Here is a 24,291-nt window from a genome sequence, read left to right as displayed (position 1 = left end):
GATTGGGCCTGCAGTTTGCCTTGCCCAGGCAATTTACCTAGGAAGCCATAACTCTCTTCATTCTTGGGTAACCACATTTTTCACTTTGTGCCCTAGGTTTCACTTTGTCTCCCTCATTCCCAAGCCCCTGCTTTGTGTTTTTGTGTAGGAAACCTAGATTGCCTTAGGTTAAGGGACGCATCATATATCTCCATGCCTTCTTAGGACAGTAGTCTTACTGCTGAGCTACAAGCCCTAGGGTAAGTCCCTGCTACTCCCTTCCAGGCTTCTTCAATACTGACACCTGCTAGGAGTGGGCAGGAAACTCAGTGAGTTTGACAGCTTGCCTGGATACTGGCTGTTACCTGGTTGTAGACCCCTGACACCAAACACTGCTTACTAATGAGCTTCCCCAGTGGTCTCTGGGTCCCATTTGTACCCTATGTGCAACTTGGGAAGAGACAGAAGGCAAAGTTAGGGCCGCTTTTCCTAAATTATGATACATCCACTTCTTTGTCTCCAGTGGGAAGGCTGGTCTCATGTGTAGATGAGAAAGGTGCAGCCTTCATGGTGTGATTTCAGAATCCGTATTACTCGAAAGGGCACTTCAAATATCAACAACTTCTGTTTCCTGCTCTCTAACACGTGAAAGCCTGCATTATACAAACTCTGTTCCCTTTCCTAAGGTCAATAGGGTTTATCAGAAAAAAGAGGACAGGTTTGGTGCTTGAAAGACTTGGTTTTGATTTCTGTAATTGGCTTTCTATATTATTTAAATTATTTAATCTTCCTGAATCTCAGTTTTCTTATATGAAGTGAAATCAGTGGTACCTATGTGTTTTGTTGTGACTAAATAAAATGAGATATCAAGTGCGTAGCTGTTAGGGCCTAAAATGCAAAGGCTAGGGAACTGGTAACTTAAACGTGCTGGACACATGCTCCTTAGATTGAATACTTTGATGGACGCTTCCCTGAGACTAATAAGGAAGAAAATAAGCAATCTGGGGCAAGGGGCCAGATTTCACCCATCCAGGGGTGAAAAAGGACCATAAGGAAGTTGCCTTCACGTTTCGCTCAAGGCCAGTCCTACCTAATGGTTTGCATTTGTGCAAGTATTCATCTGGGATTATGAATATGGCATGAAGGCCTGGAAAAAGGGCATGTGCACATCCTCTGCCAGGGTAATATAAGAATAAACAAAGCAAGTTTTTGGATCTCTGAATAGCTAGGTGTGCTGCCATCAAAATAAACTTCTATTTCTATTCTTTGTTGATAAAATACAAATAAAGAAAGTCACTAAAATACCCTGAAAAGGAAGATTTATAGACAAATTAGACATCAGGGACAGATCTCATACTTATTTTGTTGGAGCTGTTCTTTCCTTAACTGTGGGTGTTTGGGAAGTTCTTTTGTTGTAGTCTTTGTTGCTTACAAGAAGGGGGAAAAGCTTTAGTGTACTAAGGAAAGAATGGTTTTGATTGGAGGCAATATTCTTCTCAGTGTGAGCTGACTTTCATGTATTACAGCGATTGCTAATACATAACTGAGCAGCAGCGAGATAGTCTGATCTGACATAGCGCCACTTCTGATCGATGAGTGTTTATTATAGGAATGTGAGCAGTCTTACAATTTTTAGGGGAAAAGTGGAAGATGTTATGGTGGCTATTGTGGCTGCTAATGTCCTGATCTAGAAAGTCTTTGTCCTTTCTTTTTACTTCCCTTGTGAAGTCCGAACGGTGGACTGGATTCAGTGCATGCACAGGGCTCCCAGGGACTTCCTCAGCTCTTGATGCAATTGACCACCCCACTGTAATACCATAGCCTCACCATAGTGTCATGTGAAAATAGTGAACACTCAAGGAGAAAATGCAAATCAACTGCCTCAAAAATTAAAAATAAAAGCATTAAAAATATTATTGAGTGCTGGTTTGTGACATTGAATATATAAACCCATTTATTGTTTTGATAGTCCCAGAGCAAGAACTGTTTCAGCTGCAATGGATGATATCAACTAAGGTTGCCATGACAACATTAATTTATAATTTCCAAACTTTGTTAGAATTTCACTTTCTGGACTCTTCCAGATTGCGTTTAAATTTATAGTTATTTCTCATTTATCAAGGCAGGCATATTTAGATATTGCTTACATAAATGCCCTAGGACCGTCTTCATGAAAGTTACTAATGTGAATTTAGAAGCGTAGAATGTGTGTTGGAAAGGGATAGTGGGTGCTATGGTTTTTTCAGGTTTCCCCCAAATGCAGGATTCCGTGCATAGTATCCCAGTCAGCCAGCTGCCACGATGAAGCATAGGCAGACATAACTGATGAAATCTGCCTCCGTTTATCCTTTGGGGTACCCCAGAGTAGCACTTTCTTGTGGTAGCTCTTCAAATATTTGACCACAGCTATTAGACCTTCTCTTTTCAGGCAGACGTGGTCCCAGCTCTTTCAGCTGAGATCTTCCATCCTGTCAGCACTCCTCTAGTCACCCTCTGCTCTGCCCATGCCATTTTAAAAGCAAGGATCTTGAACTCAACACCCTCCCCCTGAGTTCTCTAAGTGGTAGGAAACAAATTCCTTCAGGGCACCCTTCTTTTATTAATCTAGTCAAATATTCTGTCGGCCTCCATTTTAAATCTAGGGCAGCACATTGTTGGTTTACCTCCAAAGTCAAATAAAATTTCCAAGTCTTTTTTTAAACAACTACTACAAAGCCATGTCTCCCTTACTCTGTACTTGTGTGGTTAATTGTGTGACCCTGTGTAGATGATTTTACATTTATCCTTGTTACATATTGTCTCTTTTTGTCAAATCACTTTTCTTCTCTAACAAGACATTTTTGAATTCTATTTTTTTTTCAGTTCAATTTACTCGTGGTACTTCTTTCACTTATTAATTACACATTTGAGAATTGTACTTTCTCCCTCATTGATCAAATGTCGACCAGGACAGCCCTGTGACTTTCTACAAGAGACTTGGCATCAATATGTGAATTTTGTTAGTTTTTTTTTCTTTTTCTTTTGACTAGTTTGATAATCTTTCACTTGTGTTTTCTTTCTTCACCCCAGGCTGTCTAAGAGGATAGAGTCAGGAGATATTTAGTCAAATGCCTTAGTAATGCTATCGTTGTTGATCCACTTATTGCCAATCATAGAACCTCTATTATGAAGCAAAACGATTAATTTGGAGTCACTTTTGAGATAGTATTAAGCAGTTTTTCTTTTGAAAAATTTACTAAAAGCATACCTAAATAATCTGATTTTTAGTTTAATTTAAAAATAACAATTTTGTAAAATAAATTCATTCCTCGTCTATAAGTTCAATTCATGTGAACTTGTTTGGTTCAAAGGAATTGCTTTTTTTTACATCATTCAGTTCTCTTTATAGAATCACTGCTCTGAAAATGAATTGGTGGTGTGACAGGAAATCACTTCTTAGGTGTCACTCCAACACATCATTATATTTACACCTTCTGGGATAGACAGTAATCAGGCTGAGGCATGTCCAAACAGTGTGCTGGTGTCTACATAAATGGCTCCATGACAGTATCACTTAACATGACCATGACAGAGAATGCACTGATGGCATCATGTCACTAATGGATGTGTTTTCCCTTAGTGGAAAATTCTGTATTATTTGAAAAGATGTTCCCCCGCCACACACACACAAGCTCTTTGAGTTTTTGTATTAATATCAAATGCCTGTCAAATATACATATGGTTCTTCCTGTACTATATTTGGTTGTACTCATATTCAAAATAGTTTTTTACATGCTTTTTACCTTGGACTCAGTGGCAAGAAAAAATAATTTAAAAGAACAGTAGCACTGAGGAACTCAAATCTGTAAGTAAAGATACTACTATTTGTATAAAACTTTATATTCTGCAAAGTACTCTCATTTTCTTCTTTGAATTTTTTTTTCTGATTGTAAAAACAACGCATACTCATTGAATTTGGAAAAGATACTGAAATGGATAAAAAATAATTAAAAGTCAGCTAAAATTTCACCACTCAGAGAGTGTCATCGCTAGCATCTGGTGTGTTTTCCTTCCAGGTATGCATGTGTGTGTGGCTTTGAGTATGCATGTGTTGCATACATTTGTGTGTGTTTCTGTGTGTTTAAACTAGCCTCCTGGCAGACCTAGGAAGTTCGTATGGAAGAATCAGTGTGACATACTACTTAAAAGGCCTTTGGGGGTGCCTGGGTGGCTCAGTCGGTTAAGCAGCCAACTCCTGATTTGGGCTCAAGTCATGATCTCAGGGTCCTGGGATCAAGCCCCTTGTCAGGCTCAGTGGGAAGTCTGCTTGAGGATTCTCTCCCTCTCCATCTGCCCCTCCCCCCCACACCTGCTCTCACACACTCTCTTCCTCTCTCTCTCTCAAATAAATAAATAAATAAATCTTCTTTAAAAAGTAAATAAAAGGGCTTTGAAATCAGACAGTTCGAGATTCCAGTCCTGGCTATGCTTCTTATGTAGTGTCTGTAAATTGCCCAAACTATCAAAATTTCAGTTTCTCTTTCGATAAAATGGGGATAATAATAGTATGCATCTAATAGGTTTATTGTAAGAATTAATAAGATAATGCATGTAAAGCGCATAGCATGGTACATGGCTCATAGTGAATGCTCAGTAAGTGTGAGCTTATTCTTATACAGGTTTTCTTGTCTGTTTTCCTCATTTAAATTCTAGGATAGCAATTTCCCTTGTCGTGAAATATTATTGGAAAAATATTTGGAATGACTGCATATATTTTAATATATGACTATACCTTAATGTAATCATTTCCCTATGCTTAGATCATTTCCCATTCTTTGCTATCATAAAGAACCCCAGTGTTAATATCCTTTACATTTTTTGTGCATAGACAACAGATTCAAAATGAATCATTAATGGCATTTTATAGGTGGAAAAAGAACAATTTCTTAGTGTATACTCATATACCAGGTTGTATGCTAGGTTTTTTACAGCAAAATTCTTGTTTACTTCTTCCACAGCCCATTTGAAGCAAATCCGTTACCCCCATTTTTCAGATGAAAAAGCTCTGAGGGGAGATAAGTAGTTTGCCCAAGGTCACAGAGATAGTGGTGGTAGAGATGGTATTTGAAGCCAGCTGTCTGATTTCAAAGCTTAAGCTTTTCCATTCTGGCATGCAGTTCATGCCTATCCTTTTAAGGCTGGCAGAATGAATAGTTACCATTGTGCTTTTTACAAAATGTCACTTGGTACCACATAAAAGATAGGACACTTGGCTGGAACTCTTGGCTTACTCAATGTAGTGCCTCTTGTGTGCATATGTTCTTATATGTTTTGCAATCAAACCTCATTAAAATAAGGTGTTAACTAAAGGAAATAAAACATCGATATGATGATTTGATGAAAGCAAACCTCAGGGAAGAAAACATTTATTTAGTCAATAATACAAAAGTTGTCTTTGTTTTAGTGGTATGGACTAGGCCAAGATTACTTCTCTCCCTAGGAATCAGAATATTTTACATAAATCAGTATAGGATTAAGTGATAATAACAGCCAAAGTAAATTGATGGTGCCAAAAGGAATTGTAAGTTTCATTACTTTTATACTGGGGGTTGAAAGGAAAAATCTTTAGCTTTAGCTATAAATGATACATCAGGAAAGAGCTACAATATTTGCTGAAGGTATAGGTATAGGGGGAGACATAGAATATACTGGGATAAACCCCCAAAGAATTATTTGGTGAACTGACAAGTTGTCTTTAAAAAGTCAGCCATTCGGAACATTTATCTTGGCAGCTCTCAAATCTGACTTACAGCATGTAGTGTGGCAGTCAATTTTGTAGGAAAAATGCATAATTAATATGAAGATCAAGGTGTAGGTATTGCCAGTCAGTACCTAACACAGTTTCTTAGAACAAAGGAACAATTCAAGTTGTCTTTTAATAGGGTAATCCCGGTTTGTCATTTTGTAGGCTTCAGTTCTTAGTAAAAATGAACGAAAAAAATCCTAGTAGTAAAATTTCACATTGAAAAGGTACTTGTTGCAGACTTTATAACCAGCTATTGTCTAGTCAAGAAAGCTATCTTTGCTTTAAAAAAAAAAAAAAAAAGAAGAAAGAAAGAAAGCAAGCTATCTTTGGTTTTGAGTTCTTGAATTTTTATAGCCTTTGAGCTTACACATTCTTGCCTTAAAATTGCTCCAGTTTTTCTTAAGCCATTTTAGTTCTAGCAAGGGATAAACAGTGTCGCCCACAGCCCAGTAACCAAAAAAGTTTGGCTCTTGACAGAACATGACCACCAACTTGACCTGTTGAGAGTATGTCCCCCATGGTGATGTCTTAGCTGGAAAGGACCCAACAAGTTAAATTTGGGCTCTGTATACAACTGGTGAGTAGTTGTAACTGTGAACAGAGAATTAGATATGAATCTGCAGACTGGATTCAGGATGTGGGTTCCATCTTGAACGGAGCTGGTAGGTGTCTAACCCGGGGCCAAGTGCTTTACTGTCTCTGCCCCTCGGCTCCCTCAGCTGTCATACAAAGATAATGGCTAGTGCACAAGCAAAGGGCATATGAAGGATTAAATTTATTGAGCAAACCATGTGGTTAACTCAAAAGTGCTTTTATGATGAGTTTCCAAGTTATTAATTGATGGCCACAGGTCATCCCTCTTGAGGAGAAGCCAATTTACCATTTAAAATATTTTTAAATGGATAATGGGAATATTTGTAAAATATAGGCAAAACTACACCACTCCTGGGGCTAACCTCACCAGACCCTCCTAACTCTGCTCATGCTTTATCCAATAATAATGGGATAGGCCTGTTCTCTGCCCTGTAAACCCCTGGTGCCTTGCTTGGAGTCTCTCAAAGCTCATTCCCATGGTTTATTCCTCTGATGAGGGAAGGAAGCCCTTGGCATCAATAGGTAATTCCTTTGAACACAATCAAGACCTTTGTGAAAATAGGCATTTAGATCTATTATGTTGTTCCAAGATAGAAGCAAAATTTTTATATTTGATGCATTATTGTAGCTTTCAATAAAAAAAAGGCTCTAAGAAAAAAACCTACAAGATAGAAAAACATATTCCATCTAGACTGCTTTATAAAAAATTATAGGAAACTCTTGGATTATTAAAGTAATCATTGTTGCTGGAGGGGAAGAGAAAAGAGAACAAGAGGTTAAGAATTTTGACACTGGGCAATGTCCAGCAAGCTCCTCAGAAGTCTCTCTTGGTTTTTCCCGCAGCCCTGATTATGTCCTAGCTAAGGGCACAGAAACTACTTCTGAGTCTGACTGTAAGAAAGTAACTCCCAATCCTGGGGCTGCACTGACTCCCTTTCCCTGGGCTGCTGTGGGCCAGCCTCTCTGCCTTTTATTGCCTCCAAGATGGTCATGGAGGTCCTTTCTCTCAGTCCTTTAGAAGGACAGAATTTGATCATCAGCTGCCCTAGGGCTGAAGGGGCTGTAGGACTCTTATGAAGGTGTTTCAGGCAATTAATGATTGAAGTGTCTCTGTGGTATTCCCCAGGGATGGGAGTGTGTAAGCTGGGTGCTGGACATTTTAGACAGGCCTCCATGACCGTTTAGCAATAGGGAGCCACCTGAAGGCCTGCAGATCCCCGGATGACCTGAGCATGCTAGCTGGGAATGGCTAAACCTGCTTGCTATACTCATTTTGAATCAATTTCTAAAATTTATTTCTCTTACACAGGAAACTATTTTGAATTTCCCTCATTTGCTTTGGTACCACATTTTATTCAGCTCATTTCTTCATCAGCTATTTCTTGTCTACTCTGTACTAGGCACTGTGAGGAATAAGGAGTAATCAGACACTGAAAAGGAGAGAACATTACATATCTTTGGTAGAAAGCAAGATATGCCTCCAGAGTTGGGAAAAGGGAGAAGTTAAACACATAATGATTTTTTTTTTTGCTGTACTTTCTATGATAAATTGTACTACATAAAAATCTATACCAATATTCATTTATGTAGCAAATCCCATTATAATGAAAATTCATGTTATCTGTGACTGGGGCAAGCATTACTGGAACACAATTCCAATACAGCAGAAGACTTTGGACAGTCCCCTTGGAGGGAGCTGAAATGGGACTTGCCCTATATATCAAGCTTTTCATGGCTTTGATATTTTTCATTTCCACGTGTCAACAAATACCTGACTTGATATTAAAGCCAGTTAACTCAATATTTCTTCCTGTAGTCAAGGTACAGCAAAATATATCCAAGGGCAACATATCCCAACAGCCAGATTTTGTTGAGTACATATATTTTGTCATAAACCCAACTGATTGAACTACCTTCAGCTGAATAGGATGAAAACATCAACATAGCTAGCATTAAAAAAAAAAAAAAGCCATAAAAAAAAATCTTGTCCCTCACCCCTCATTTAAGCAATCCCATAATTTATTTTGCTCACGTTAATCACAAGGAATGAGAAGATGGAAAAGATCTTGATTGTGGTAGCTGTGGTTTCCCTGTGCTCCAGTGGGTCTGCCTTAACCTTAACCTCCCCCAGCTCCCATCCCAACCAGAGGCTTTCTGAACATGGCAGCATAGTAGTGGTGCAAGCGAACCCAAGAATTGTAGACTGTAGGGTCCTAATAATTGTGAGGGAAAGGAGAGTAGGGTATTAACTCATTCCTACTTCTTTTTCGGAACTTTTTAACTATTAGAAGATTTCTGAAAGTTACCTGTTAAAAACTCCTGGTGTTTCTATAAAAGGATGGCCTGAAGTCAGTTTATAAACACAAACAAATTTATTTACTCTTATCAGAGAGGCCTTCCTTCCTTGTGTACTGCGGAGAGAAGAGTGATTATCATTCACTGGGCTCCTGCTCTGGGCTCAGCACTTACAATATCTCACCTCTAGGAGACAAAATGGGGCTTCAAGGCATGTGTTATTATTTCTGTTTTTTGGGCAGCAGGGGCTGCTGAGTAGCTTATCTGGGGCACCAAACCAGAAAGGGCTTTGAACCCAAGTTTGTCTGATTCCAAAGCCTTTTCATTTTTTATATCAGGTGACTTTCCATAATATATCATGAGATTGAAAAAAACATTTTTTTTAAAAAGTGTTAAAGTAACACATGCTCATTATAGGAAGTTTGGAAAGCAGAGAAATTATAAAGAAAAAGGAAAAAAAAACCACTCGTAATTCTTCATCCAGTGGTAATCACTACGAAATTTTTAATTTTTTTTCTTTCCAAGCTTAAGAAAGCTCTAATTTATATATTCAAGAGAGTATTGTTCCTCAGAGTTGTCCTCTTTGACATGTATGCCTGTACTCCAACAATGTTGCTTAAAACATTTTTGGACTCAGGGCCAATTTAGGAACCAAATTCTCTATAGACTTCCATGCACAGGGTACTTTACCTGAATACCTATCAAAATAATACATTTTTTGAATGTTCTCCCATTTTTTGCCTTCTAAAATTATATCCTGAAAATATTTAACCACCCTGCAAAGAATGCCATCATTGCTCTCTTTAAGAACCGTAAACATCTTGTGCTGACTTCTATTGTTGCAGGAGATAGACTTTGCCAAAATTCTACTTCCTCCCATATCAAAGATTGATGGACATTCTGGGGCATGTTTAAAAGTCTGTATTAAAAATTTTATCTATAAATGTTTAATAGCTTATTTGACAACTCATGTTATTTATTACATTGTCTCCACAAGATTGTTTGCCTTTTTTAGTTCATAAAATCAAAAAATTGTTTTTGTCAGAAGTTTGAAAAGCATATTTTAAAATCAATTTCTTTTTAATGGAAGTATTAGACTCATGGAATTATTCCCCTCCGAGGAGTTTCTGTGAAAGAAACATGTTTAAGGGTGATGAACTGATCTTTAAATAAAGTCAGTAGCATCTTGTGTCAAAGTAAATGTTTCTCAAAGAAGCAGTCACGTGTGCACTCACATGAACATGCATAAAAGATTGCTACCAAAGTGGCCATTAGTGTACCTTAATAAAGTCAAGAAAGTCAAGTCAAGTGTCAAGTGAGCTCTCATCTCTTTGGTTTGTTGCATACAACACTATTACTCTTAGAAAACAAACCTAACCCTCAGTCCAAGCATTTCACTGGTTGTCTAGTTTCTGCCTTGTTTTTCACAGACATTGTTATCTGCCCCATCATTTTAGCATGGCACCCCCGCCCCCAGTGTGGGGCCCCGGTTTTGGATTGGTGCAGAATTCACTGGGGCCACTCAGAGGGCAGAATGGGCGTGTGCAGCTGTCCTCGGGTCTGCAACCTTCCTTGGTCTTCTGATTGCCAAGATTTCCTTGATAGGACTTGATCCTGCTCCCAGAGCTAATTACAGAGCGTAGGCCAAGTCTTGTGTTGATATCCTGAGCACTGTTCACAGTGCATGGCATTGTGTTCGGTCAATGTGTGTTGGATGAATGAAGAATTATAATATATTCTCTCAAAAATGGATATTGAGAGAAAGTTAGTCAGATTGAAAGAGAATCAGAATAGATTGTAAATTAGGGTCTCAGGTCAGTCTGCTCATTTAAAGATGAAACCCAGAGAGGTCAACTGACTGGGAAAAGGCCAGCAAGAGAGCTGATGCCAGAGCCGGGCACAGTATCCAGTGTCCCGACATCCTCTCCTGCCCTTTCTATGCTTCCTCCTTGTTGTCATTCCCCATTTGCTTTATGGAGGTTGATCTGACTGCAGGATCAGTGACCAGAGCCCCTGCAGCCCCACATAGTGCCTAACAGAGCATCTCAGGGACACTTGAAGAGATTGTTGACTTAGTGAGTGACTTAGGACCCTGGCATCTATCTCTGTGCCTGAGTGGTGACTAGCTACATGGTGAGCTCCCTGGGGTTTTGGGAATATTCTAGAACTATTTCTTGGAGAGGAGACTATTAATAACAGCAATAATAACAGTAGCTAACATTTATTTGTAATAAATTAGGCAGGATATCACTGTGTAGCACCCCGCTTCGGAGGCCAGATGGTCCCACGTCCCCACTCCACCACTTACCCGGTATACTTTTATGAGACGTGATTTGACCTTCAGTGCCTCATTTTCTACAGCTGCAAAATGCCAATGGCAATAGTGCCTTCCTCAAGGTATTGAAGAGTTAGCCTATTTGAAGCCCTAGAGCAAAGCTAGGCACTTTCTAAGCAGTAAATGTTAGCTATTGTACTTAGTAAAACAGCACTATTGTTTTTTGAATTCATGGCACAAATTATATATTATCCAGTCTTCTCAACAGCTCTATGAGGAGGGTGATGTTATTATACCCCATCTCACAGTTGAGTAAACTGAGGCACAGAGAGGTTAATCTGCCTAATAGCTAGTAAGTCATAGTTAAGACCAATTCCATGTCTGCCTGACTCCAGATCCTGTGCCTGGGATGTGATGGAACAGGGTGGTGTGGCTGCTAAATGTGCGATCTGACCTCCCAAATTTACTTTTTTCCTAGAGCATACCGGAATCCAGGCTGCTTTCAGGAATATCTCCGTGGATTCTTGGGTAAGTAGAGATGTTCCTTCCCTTCTCCGTGTTCTCTCCCATTGCCCATGGCCAGCTGTCCCTGCACCTGCAGCTGACTCCCAGAGGCCTCATCACAGCCTTTGTCAGCTCCTCAGGGTCTCAACCCCCATTCTTGTTTATAGGGGTGTAGACTGAAGTCACTCGTGATGGGGTGCAGGGAAGAGGCTGCGGACCCGAGGCGCTCCTGCCTCACCGCATCCCCCTTCTCCACCTCCATCAGCATTCCTGTGCATTTGTTCAGAGTAGTTTCATGCATGCAAAATAATTCAATATACCAATAGGTATTTTATAGATGCCCTTGTGATGTAGAAAGGAATCATCCTTTCTACAGAAAAGAGGAATGATTTCTGGAGCCAGACTGCCTGGCTATCCCTCCTTCCAGTGATTCTATTTTTGCTGCTGTTGTTGTTGTTCAAGAACTCGCTCCAGGGACTCTAGAAGTCTGACTTTCAGTCTTTAGTGCTCACTCAGTGTTGAGTGCGAGTGGAAGAGCATAGGCTTTTGAGCCAGACAACCTGGCTTTCTTCCTACTTCATCTGCCTAGTAATTATGTGGTATTTGCATGTCACCTGCTTCTCTGAGCCTCAGTTTCCTCTTCTCTGAGATGGGGATAATTCTAACCATCTCTCAGAGTTGTTGGGATATTTCTAGCTCATGTATGCAATATGAACTGTACAAGATGGACATTCAATTAAATGGTAATTATTGTTATCAGTTATTAGTATTTGAATGGGTTCATCAAAAGTGTTTGCTGTACAGAAAGCATGTTGTTACTTTTGATTCATCATACTTTACCTGAAATATTTTTATTTTTTCCCCCAGTAGTCTTGCTTGTTTAAATTCATTTACTTAGCAAACCATATCTTCATTGTGAAAAGATCATCACTGGTCTGGACACTGTCAAATGATTGTAAATTCTAAGCTGAGGTAGTCCAAATGAATGAGGCCTCATTGCACCTGAATATTTCCATGAATGTTAAATCTCAACTTGATCTTTCTGTAACCCTGAAACTTTAGTAGTAAGTAACTGTAACTTTTTTGAAAAGAGCCATTAACATTGGTGGGAGTTGGTAGTTTTCCATGAGAGGAATAGAATGATTTTACTTCCTCATATCTGAAATCTGAATCACCATTGAAAACACTTTGTTTATAGCTGTTCAAAGAGAATTAGTATGGAAACTACTGGCTGGATTCCTTCTCTTTCTCTCTTTCTCTCTCTGTCTCACACACACACACACACACACACACACACACACACACACACGTGCAATGGAAAGTACTGGCCGGATTCCTTCTCTTTCTTTCTCTCTCTTTCTCTCTCTCTCTCTCTCTCTCTCTCACACACACACACACACAAACACACACACACACGTGCCCACTGCTTAGTTTTTCTTTGGGTTAGGCAACCAAAGAGTTACTATGTAAATTCTGGCAGCCTCCTCTCCATCAGACAAGCAAGGGCACAATCAATTACTGTTTTCTTGGAACGTACCAAATCATCAGAAACTCTGATTATTCTGCTGGAAGGCAACAAACAGCTTGATGGAAAGATATACCAATTGGAAACAATTCTGATCATATTTTTTTCAGGAGAGTGAGACGCCTCCAGCTGTCTGTCACTAATCATATTAGAGGTGGGAAGCAGGAATGTTTTGGCCTGCAAAAGATTACTCTAATCGCATGTCCGAACACTACTTTTACTGGCTGCTTATCCCAGGACGGTGACATTGGACATCCATTCCGTAACTTGCCTTGCCAGTTGGTCGTAGTCTCAAACATGTCACATGAGCACACTTAAGGAATTTTCTAATTACAGTTCAAAGGCTTTTCCTTTATCTTTTTATGCTCGCTCTGCACACATCACTGATTGAAATGATTTCTCCCTCAGCGTAATCCTATTGCCAGCAGTTACAAAAGAGTAGGGAGATGGCAAATGAAACCCACAATAACTGAATACGTGTCCGAATTCAGTTAGGAAGAGGCCTCTCCCATGTGGACGCATAAGCCCTATAAATCCACTTTAATTGTGAGCTTGTGGTTCTTATCTGGTCATGTTTATTTTGGATGCAAGTGCCAAAGCTGGATACAGACCAGAACTCCAGATCTTTGAGCTCTGATGACTAATTTGGGTATGCATTGAATACCTTAATTCATTTCTTAATTAGTTCTCCCAGAGTTAGGGTTGCTTGGTTACAATCATTTTCACAAAATTTTCATAAATCAAAACAAATGTACATAGATTTTTTTTTTTCCCTTCCTCTTGGTTCACACGTTTTGCTCTGGTTTTAAGGCACTGTTCTTGTTGTTATCAGATGCCAACAGTGACAACAACAAAACCAATATGTTGCCAGGCAATGTGGTAGAGTAGGACTGAGACACCAGGAAGCTGGGGTTTAGTACCTAACTAGACTACTTACTGCCATGGACCTTGGTCAAGTTACTTTCCTCTCTGTACCTCAATTTCCTTTTGTAATTGGGAAGAATAATAGTACCTACCTTGAGGATTGTTTTGAGGATGCAAATAGCATTGCATATATGAACTAATATGCAGAAAGTACCTGGCACTATAATAAATGTTCGTTAACCATGTTCATTATCAGTAAGACAATGGGAGACTGATGAGCAGGCCAATTTTGCTGGTGCCACAATATTGTCATCTAAGTATATTCCATTTATTCAGTCCATTTGGAGATCATTCATGGTTGTTATGAAACATCAGAGACTCTAAAGTTGGAATTAATCTCTTATTTGTATTTGTATTCCTCAATTTGGCTACAGAATTAACATTTTTGGCTTTTCATGCTTGATCAATATGAGTATTAACTTGAACCCTTTTGGTGCAAAATTCCTTTAAAATTTGAATGAACATTTTGTAGATACAGTGTTGGCCCTCATTAAAAGGAAAATTGTGATTACAATATGTACAAAATATATATGTGGGGAGGGGGCTTGAGAGAATTGGCTTCAATAAATTCACTGGAAAATTTCAAACTATTTTTAACAGAGTTAAATGTATTTAGTATCATAGTTCAAATTTAATGAATGTGCAGGAGTGAAAATCCAGGGAAAGATATATCTAGTAATTTAATGAGCTTTCATCATGGATGCAGAAGAGCTAGTTAATATTAAAATTGATTGCCAAGAGATGCACCAGAATTACCTTCCCTTAGGTATATTTTGTTTTTTAGTTTTGTTTTTTTTTAAAGATTTTATTTATTTATTTGACAGAGAGAGACACAGCGAGAGAGGGAACACAAGCAGGGGGAGTAGGAGAGGGAGAGCAGGCCTCCTGCCGAGCAGGGAGCCCGATGTGAGGCTCGATCCCAGGACCCTGGGACCATGACCTGAGCCGAAGGCAGACGCTTAACAACTGAGCCAAACAAGCGCCCCTGTTTTTTCATTTTTGTTTGTAATCTGTAGTGATCTCTATTTTGTTTTCTTTTTAAAAAATATATAAATTTCAAAAAAATAAAATAAATGTAAGTTTCAGGTGTACAGTTTTATAATTTGACATTTGTATATACTACAGAGTGACCACTGCAAGTCTGGTTACCATCTATCATAATATAGTTGACCCCCACCATCCATTTCACCCCCCCAACCCTTTTCCCCTCTGGCAACTACTTGTCTGTTCTCTGTATCTGTGAGCTTGTTTTTGGTTTGTTTTGTTTATTCTTCTGTTTTGTTTTTTTAGATTCCACATAGGAGTGAAGTCATATGATATTCATCCTTCTCCATCTGACTCATTTTGCTTAGCATAATACCCTCAGGGTCCATCCATGGTCTTGCACATGGCAAGATTTCATTCTTTTTGATGGCTGAGTAGCATTCCATTATGTAAACAGACCACATCTTCTTTATCCAGTCATCTATTCATAGACACACAGTTGTTTCTGTATCTTGGTGATTGTAAATAACATTGCAGTGAACATAGGGAAAAACTTTTTTTGAGAAAAAAATTAAATAGAACTACCATACAACCCAGCTATTCCATTTCTGGGTATCCAAAGAATACAAAAATATTAATTTGAAAAGATAATATGCACCTTTATGTTCGCTGCAGTGTTCTTTGAGGAACCTCCATATTGTCTTCCATAGTGGCTGCAAATTTACATTCCCACCAGCAGTGCACAGGGTTTTCTTTTCTCTACGTCCTCTCCAATGCTTGTTATTTTTTGTCTTTTTGATAATCAGTATTCTAACAAGTGTTAGGTGATATCTTATTGTGGTTTTGAAATGCATTTACCTGATAATTAGTGATATTGAGCATCTTTTCATGCACTTGTTGGCTGTGTGTTATGTCTTTTTTGGAGAAATCTCTATTCAGATCCTATGCCTATTTTTTTTTTTTTTTTTTGATAGAACTTTATTAAATACTGTTGATGTGCTTAGAACAAAACTCCATTAAGAACAGTCTTCTTGGTCATGTTCACTTCTCTGCCCATTTTTTAATTGAGTTGTTTGGTTTTTTGTTGTTGAGTTATATGAATCCTTTATGTATTTTGGCTATTAACCCCTTTGGGATATACAGTTTGTAAATATCTTCTCCCATTCGGTATGTTGCCTTTTCATTTTGACAATGGTCTCCTTTGTTGTGTAGAAGCTTTTTACTTTGATGTAGTCCCATTTATTTTTGTCTTTGTTTCCATTGCCTTTGGAGTCAAGTCTACAAAGATGTCGCTACTACCAATGTCAAGGAGCTTACCACCTATGTTTTCTTTTAGGAATTTTATGGTTTTAAGTATTACGTTCAAGTCTTTCATCCATTTTGAATTAACTTGTGTGTATGGTTTAAGATAGTCGTCTAGTTTCACTCTTTTGAATGTGGCTGTCCAGTTTTCCCAAAACCATTTATTGAAGAAACTGTCCTTTCTCCATTGTATGTTCTTGGCTCCTTTGTCATAAACAAATTGTCCATACATGTGTAGGTTTTTTTCTGGGCTCTCAGTTTTGTCCCATTGATCTGTCTGTCTGTTTTTGTACCAACACTATACTGTTTTGATTACTGTAGCTTTGTGGCATAGTTTGAAATCAAGGGCCCTGATTAGTTTTTTTTTTTTTTTAAACTATGCTAGGACCCAGCAGTTCCACCTTGTGCACAGATGCACATTCGTGTGTGTATGTATTCTAAAGAAATGTATACCCATGTGCACCCAGGGACAGGTGTGACATGTTCTTAGTAGCAGTGTTTGTATTCATCTTAAATAAGAACCATCCAAGGGGCACCTGGGTGTCTTCAGTCATTAAGTGTCTGCCTTCGGCTCAGGTCATGATCCCAGGGTCCTGGGATTAAGCCCCGCATTGGGCTCCCTCCTCACAGGGAAGCCCGCTTCGCCCTCTCCCACTCCCCCGCTTGTGTTCCCTCTCTCACTGTCTCTCTCTCTCTGTCAAAAAAAAAAAAAAAAAAAAGAACCATCCAAAATATCTATCAGTAGCAGAATGGCTGAATAAATTGTGATGTAATAGTAAGATGGAATACTACACATCAATGAAAAAGAATGTACTAGAGCTACACACAATAACACAGGTGTATCTTACAGACAGGATATTCAAAGGAAGACACAAAAGAATATATAACAATCTTATTCTATTTATATGAAGTGTGAAAACAGACAAAACCACACTCTGTTGCTGGGGGGGGGCATACATAAGTGGCTCAAACTATAAAGAGAAACAAGGAATTTATTACTGAAAGAATTAGTTTAGTGGCTACCTCTTAGGAGAGGGTGTGCTGGGGAAGAGAAAGGACCTGGAGGGTTTGCAGGGGTGCTGGCACTGGTCCTGTTTTTTGTTTTTTTTTTTAAGATTTTTTATTTATTTATTTGAGAGAGAGAGAATGAGAGAGAGAGCACAAGAGGGGGGAGGGTCAGAGGGAGAAGCAAACTCCCTGCTAAACAGGGAGCCCGATGTGGGACTCAGTCCTGGGACTCCAGGATCATGACCTGAGCCGAAGGCAGTTGCTTAACCAACTGAGCCACCCAGGCGCCCTGGCCCTGTTTTTTGACTGGTCGGGTAGTTACATGGACAATATGCAGCACATTGCATCAAACATTAATGTTTTATGTGCTTTTCTGGCTGAATTATAGTTCATAATTTTTAAAGCTTTTAAAATGCAAAATAACTTTCTTTGTGGCCTGGGTTGGTTTGTCCTTGTCCTCCATAGTTTTAGGCCTGGAGATTCCTGTAATCGTAAGATGCTCTGGAAGTAAACTGTCACCTTGTTGCATGGCAAAGTGGCCTCCAAAGTGGGATATGCACCCTGGGGAGCTCTTGAGGAAATTCATTTGGGTGGAAAAGAAATTGATTAGAACTTGCATTTACATTCATTTTATTTTCATAAAACATTGTGATAACTGCTGGTGATTATACTGGCACTGGCATAATCCCTGGGTCCACATGTCAGGGGGTCGTTTATCACCTGGAGAGAGGGAGGCGAGGCCAGGCCCTTCACAGTGGCTTCCCCACTACTTCCTCCACTTCGGTTGTTCCATGAAATATACTGTGCCTCATTAACTGGATTTACAAATTTTATATTTTAGTTTTAACAAACCGTCACAAACTAACAGAATCTTTAAAAGACTCTGTAAAGAATTTCCATAACTGGAAGAGAATTTTCATATTGCAAGCCACAAGAAAATGGCAGAGTTTAGCACAAACTCTTTGTCAGCCACATTATGAAGTAATGACCGTGACGGTCGAATCAGATCTTTCAAGAAGCTGACCATGAAAATTCTAAATTATCTGGGAGACCTATGGATTTATGTCCACTGTGGTTAATTAGTCCTTAACCTTGTCCTTTGTGTATTTGCCTTGAGGTAGTCATGATTAGCAAAATCTGTCCTTCTTTTCTATTTTGTTCATGTTCTTTAAAGTATATAACATGTTAATATAATAATATATGTATATGAATTGTAAATAAACAACCGCACATGTTTGGGGGTACATGTTGAAAACATCTTGAACACCATTGCCATGTAGCTCAAAGGGTGCTACTCCTTGCTAATAGTTAAAATATGTAGAGGATGGTAAACTTGCTACCCATATCAAAAGGAGGCACCTCTCAGCCCTAATGTTTTTTTATTGGCAAATATCAACACTAAGGCAATAGCGTCTATATTTTACTTTATTAAAACTTTTCTCAAGCCTGTGTTGGAGTTGGAGTAGAAGCGATGAAAAGACACACACGCACACGCACACTCAGAATAGTTCTGTTTTTCTATTTTGTTTGTATTCTCTGTACAAACATATCCTTTTAATTAAGGGTTTTGTGTGCTAAAAATAAAAGTTGAATACCATCAGGTCGGCTTTCTCAAAGCAAAAGTAATAGCAAGTACTAGATGGCACATGCATCATGGCTTGCAATGGGAAGGGCACTACCAGCAGTCAGAAGACTTGGATCCTAAGCCTGGTTCTGCCATTTGCCATCAGCCAGGCTGCAACACACAGGTAATACCCTCTCTGAGCTGCATTGCCTTTTCGCCATTGTGAGGGTGATAAGAGCAACCCTTCTCCAACCCTTACAGGGATCACACATGAGAGCGTTGTAAAATGTAGAGTTTCCTACAAATGTGATGAATTACGATCATGTCCCTTATACTTCTCCTTTAACAAAATATAACTTTTTATTAAAGTGCTGATGTCCTTAACCTACAAGATTCTTTGAGTGGAAGCTGCAGAAACGGACTGACTAACTTAAACAAACAAACAAAAACCCAATTATTTTCATATTTTTTTATTGGATGTATCCTGGGCTGTCTCCCAGACTTGAAGGAAGGGTGGAACCATGAAACTACATGAATGGTTGCGAGCCTGGAAGCTCCAGCGATCACAGCATAGGTTCTGTGTCCCTCTTCTCCGAGATATTGCTGTTAATGTGACCAAGCACTGATGACTTTCAGCCTCTGTGTTTCATGCTTCCAAGTTTGAGGCTCCCGGAAGAGAGAATCTAATTCGTCCAACTTAGGTTGATTGACCGCTTTTTACCAGTCAGCCTTGGGTGAGGGGACAGGGTCACCTAGTATGGACAGCATTCCTGGGAGGTCTGGTACCGCATACCCTGGGCCATTCCAGAAAATCAGGGATCCCTGTGAGCTTCTACCTACAAACTGCTATTAGTGTTTCAATAATTGCTAATGACTCAACTTTCTTTAAGGAATTTACGTAAAAAGAATCAAGTATAAATATGGAATCAGAAGAGAGATTTCTTCAGTAAATGTCAACACATCTAACTGAGCCAGGGCGGCTTCTTGTGTTCTTCTTTAGGTGTCCACTGAACTTGAAATCACTTCCATTGATGTGGAAATTTCTGTGTCGGTGCCAAGGGGCATCCTCTTGCTTAGGCTGCTTCTCCAGGGTTCAGTTATGGGTCCACGTTTAGCTACTGCTTGACCTCTTGTTAGAAAGAAGGTATTACATACATAGCATTCCTATTGCTGATATTCCCTTCACTGACAGCCCGACTTGCCCTAACATTTTATGCCAAAGCAGAAAGATGGAAAGAGAGGTGCACAGAGTCTGCGTACTACAGACAAGTCGTCACACTCTTAAAGGACCGTAACTTTTTTTCTCTTGGGAGTCTCTTAAAGCATATTTGAATATGTCACAGCCGTTCCTCACACCAACAGGTATTTGATAAGGAACATTTGTTCTACTGGGGCTTAGGCAATTATTTGTAATATTTCAAGAATGGAAATGATGAAAATATTTATATGCCTGAAAAAGTGATGACTATCTTCCTAAACCAGTTAAACATCACTTTCAAATTTAGGCCCTGACAGGTCCTAAATAGAATATTGTCCCATTTGGATCCTTCGCCGTAAAGCTATAAAGGGTTCTGAAATTCTTTGTTTTTCAAGTGCATATACATTTGAAATCACCACGGTTTTTATTGTGAATACACAGGGACATATTCCTTCTACAAAGAAGTTGCTTTCTTAGAGAAAGCATGCCACTGAAGACGGAGAGAAAGTAATAGCAATCACCATATACTTAGCCTCCATCGTTTGAAGTGCTGAGTTACAGCATAATCTATAGTTCATTCTTTTTTTTTTTTTACCAACTCCCAATACATTACCAACCAAGTGCCTCACACTGGTTACAAGGATGATTTATTATTCGTCATATTTTAAGTGCTGAGCCATGAAATGTGAAACTGGTATTGGCAGCTGTTGTCCGAAGGTTTGCAGGTGTCCTGTCTAATGCTTCGAAAGTCCAGCATTAGCAATAAATCACAGCATACATAATTTTTCAATAAAGTAATGGAAAGGCTTTTGCATTCTGGTTCCTCTAAGCTTTGGTATTTGGAAGTTACTTACGTGGGAAATTCAAGTCAAGGGGTAAAACATTCTCAGGCTTTAACCCTGGAACCGTGGGCCAGCCATAGTCAATAGCAAAAGCATCTTGGTAGCTTTGTTCTCCTAACCCTGAGATCTCTTGGCTCTGGGAACTGACAAAGTGCCAAATATAGGCCTAATTGCATTCCTTGTTACTGAGGGGAAAAAACTCAAAGGAATTTTCCTTTTCTTTTAAAGGGGTACCTTGAGCATTAACATTTTCTGGAATAGCAAAATTGTTCATAAGACTTTCGCAAAGGTTTCTGAAAAGAGAGCCTGAACAGGGCTCTGGCAGCCAATTAAGAGGACATGTGTTGCTTACCTAGAGCGACAAAGAGTTAGGGAGATTAAATTAAAGAAGTAGGAGAGATGCGGCTTTGTCCTCTGTGAGCTTGCGCTCTGATTAACAAGCTGATGTTCTCTTTTCGTCTTCTTTCTCTGTGATCTGCTCAAAGATTTAGCAAGACAGTACATGATATATTCAGCTAGCCCGATAATAGACTACTGACTGTCTGAATGTAAGTTCTCTTCACGAGTATTCCCAGGGCTTGTGCCCATTGCCTGGTACATAGGGATGTTCAGTTAGTATTTACCGAAAGGAATATATTCTGGCAGTTGTTTCTGTGATTTATAGATTGATGAAGTATATATCGGGCCAGATATGCTCTGGGCCAGATAAATTCTGATCAAGGAATCACTACCCAACTTTAGTAGATTGGCATCTTCCAGTACATGGAGCTAATATTCTAGTAGAGGAGCCGGACGGTGAAGACACAAGTAACCACGTGAATAAACACAGCAAAAACAACTAGCAATGCAGGCTACAAAAGACCTCAACAGGGTGAGTGCTGTGATGGGGACTAAGGGATTAGAAAAACCAAAACATAGCATAATGTAAAAACTCAGTGGTATAGAAGCAATGGATACAACTTTCCAGAAGGCTTCATTTACTCCAGAAGTTAACATATCTAAAGAAAACGTTCAGCCAATCACAGCATTTCTTAATGTAAATAGGTTTGCGGAGTTCTCACCATACTGGCAGTATGAGTTTCTACTTTATAGAATTTTGCTTTAATACATCAGTTGATAAGCGCCTGGTGCCAAGGCCAAGGGTTAGCTCTCTGCTCCACTTCCCTTCTCCAAGCTGCAACTTCTCTCCCAGAGCCGGGCAGCTGTCTCCCAAATGTATGCTGTCAGTCACATAGGAAACCAGATGACCAAAAGAGGATAGATCAGCACAAATTTATCATCAAAGCTGAAAGAAAGGAAGAACCTCAGAGCAAATGCTATGCTGACTGTGGGTCAGCAGTGTTATCTTTGTATCTCAAGGACAAAACATTTAATAAAGATTTGGGTACAAAGTACACATCACCCTCCAGGCATGCTGAATTATGTCAACCGGAAAACTGTTCCTTAGGGTTTACAATTTCCCCCTTTTCCTAAATTAAAAAATGCTAATGTGAACTCTTGACTCTCAACAACACATGTTATTATTGTATATAGGGCAAAGAGTAAATAAGACACTTGCCTAATAACATAACAGTTCGTTTTAACTCAGCAAGCTGGAAGTAATTTTAGCTTGTTTTCTTTTTTCCATGCTTCTCTATGGAAATAGGCCACAATTATTTTTATTCCACCATCCTTCATAATCTTATAGCATGCTTCCTGTTTATGCTATTAAGAGCTGTTTTTAAAGACCCTTGAGGGATATCTTTTAATATATTCTTTTAAAAATAATTACTCATCTATAGTACCCCCTTAGAACGTCTAAGGGCTTGGAAATGTAGAAACTTCTTAATGAGATATGCTTAATGGTCTATGCAGAGTATTGCAATGTTTACACCTAGTTCAGTTAACGTAAATTATATTTAATTAGTCATTCTGGAAAAGTAGTAGATGTTTTAGAATAGGTTCAGTACCTAAAACCCACCATTTGGCTTTTATGTATGATATTTATAAATAAAACTCTATGAGTAGTATTTATAGATTTAAAAAAAATTTGCAGTAGCATAAAGTCAATTGTTAGGGACTCTTATAATAATGTGAAGAATGTGTCTTGTTGGAGCATGAAAAATACCCATGTGGGACAGAAGATCGCTTTTATTAAAATGCATTATAAACTTTAAACTACTATACAGATGTGATATGTTATTGTTCTTTTTACACTCGTGGCATGCAGAACTTCTGGGCTGAACAACAGTCCATAACTTTGTTTTAATGCTGAATATGTTTCTGTTTCGAGTGAGATTTCCTTTTTTCATATGTAACTCTTAGGTCAGAGACGCCCTGAGTTCCTTAACTGGGTTCCTTCATACTACACTTGACTTTGGAACTCTCCGGTGCACACTTGTGCCACTGGAGGCATGCTTCACATGATGCTATAGGAGGTGCAGTTTCTAGGAAGGAACCTCAGCCAACCTCACAGGTGCAGTCTATAGATGATGGCTCAGAACCCCCCTGTGGCCATCTCCCAGTCCCTCACCTGCACTAGAAAAAGACTGAGCCATCACTTACTCACTCATTCCTGGTCTTCTGTGGCTTCTCTTGTGGCCCTCTGACATACCTACTCTTCCAGAACGTCTCTGCCATGACACTCTCTTTGCTCTTTTGCATGACACTTTCTTTGCTGCTTTGGGATGTCCTGAGGGCTGGTTCTTTCTTCATAGTTCTCCCAGATGCCTGCGGTTTGCATCTGACAGCCTCCAGGATTGGTTGTTCCCTCTGTTTTTTCCTACCCTCCCAATACCACATTTTCTGCACTTCAGCCTCTCCCCGCCACTCCATCCCCACCCCTCCCGCCACCCCACACCCACCCCCCTGCCACGGCCACTGGAAACTACAAATGAGAAAATGCATCCTGGTGATACTCCTCTGCTGATTTCCCACTGCCCTCTTCTATGGGGAAAATTGCTCTTTTCCACAGCACTCCAGAGTTGCCAGCTGCAGCTTTGTTCTCCTCCCTTCACAGAAAGCTCACGTGGAGGGGGTGCAGCAGGAGTGGGGAGGGCTGGGGGGGACTGGCACAGCCCTTTCTCCTTGCTGCTCACCCAGAGAAGTGCTTCATTGTCCACATCAAGGACCAGGCCATGGGAAACAGACTCCCCGACAGTCACCATGGGCTACACAAATATTACTTCCATTTAGCTTGACCTTTCATTGTGCTCGAAAATGACTGAAAATACTTAAATCGTGTACAGTATTTTTCTGGAAACAGAAATTAATGGGGTTCTTTCAAGAAACCATACTTGAACTTTTGCCCTTTTCTTCCCTTTTGACTCATTATATCCAATTCAGGGTTTCCTTTTAGCATGTGTTTTCCTTTTGTGAGAAAGAGTTAATTTCTCTACTGATAAAATTATGAATCATAGAAGCAATGTAATTGTTAAAAATAAGGCCTTAAAACATTTAGCTCTGGGAACTGACTCTTCCGAACGGTTTTTAAGTGCTTACTGTATAAGCTGTACTGACTTTCTAATTCTGTA

At 39.4% G+C, this 24,291-nt stretch overlaps 1 protein-coding gene across 4 annotated transcripts in view; it reads left to right on the top strand.

Moving 5' to 3' along the window:
• Window positions 1-24,291, top strand: part of SPATS2L (spermatogenesis associated serine rich 2 like) — a 160,855-nt gene that overhangs the window by 10,218 nt on the left and 126,346 nt on the right. For all 4 annotated transcript variants that reach the window (XM_025893937.2, XM_025893930.2, XM_025893953.2 and 1 more), the window contains exon 2: window positions 11,407-11,456. The gene's annotated coding sequence lies outside the window, so the exon portion shown is untranslated. The remainder of the gene's footprint in view (window positions 1-11,406; window positions 11,457-24,291) is intronic.

The sequence above is a fragment of the Callorhinus ursinus genome, unplaced genomic scaffold, assembly GCF_003265705.2.
Source record: "Callorhinus ursinus isolate GAN/ISIS: 27379988/994484 unplaced genomic scaffold, GSC_fseal_2.0 scaffold2, whole genome shotgun sequence".
In the NCBI taxonomy this organism is placed as follows: domain Eukaryota; kingdom Metazoa; phylum Chordata; class Mammalia; order Carnivora; family Otariidae; genus Callorhinus; species Callorhinus ursinus.
The sequence above is the reverse complement of the archived record's forward strand: the minus strand, read 5'-3'. Positions and strand labels throughout refer to the sequence as shown.